Genomic DNA, 622 nt, shown 5'->3' on the forward strand with positions numbered 1-622 from the left:
ATATATATATATATATATAAAACTGTCAGAACTCTACTCTTAACCTCGTTTCGTTTCTCTTGTCATTTTTACGATTAGTGGCAATTAAGCATCGAAGTCATAATTAACAATCGGCTTATGATTTCTCGTTCAAACCAGAATTAAATATTAAAGCAGTCCATCCTACTCATGTTGAATTTTTCAAATATATTATTTAGATTCCAATGAAACGGTGAGTAAATAGAATAGAAAGAGTAACGATAAGATAACCGGAGGTAAAAATATCGAGATAAGAAGTTAGCAATGAAGACAAATGAAAATTAGACGAAAGATACAGAGGAGAGGAAGACGGAGAGAAAAATTAACGCAATAAAATACAAATAATGAAATGAGTAAAAACAAATGAAACCATTGTTGCGGAGAAAACTAGCGGAATAATTTATTATGGTGAGCGTTTTGAATATGTAAAATTGCTTTCGGAATCTATTTTCAGCTGTGACACACATACGTGCGCACACAAACGCACACACACTCGCGCACACAGACACACACAGACACAGGCACATACACACACACACACACACACACACACACACACACACACACACACACACACACACACACACACACACACACACACACA

The sequence above is a fragment of the Octopus bimaculoides genome, chromosome 11 (genome assembly GCF_001194135.2).
Source record: "Octopus bimaculoides isolate UCB-OBI-ISO-001 chromosome 11, ASM119413v2, whole genome shotgun sequence".
NCBI classification, from domain to species: domain Eukaryota; kingdom Metazoa; phylum Mollusca; class Cephalopoda; order Octopoda; family Octopodidae; genus Octopus; species Octopus bimaculoides.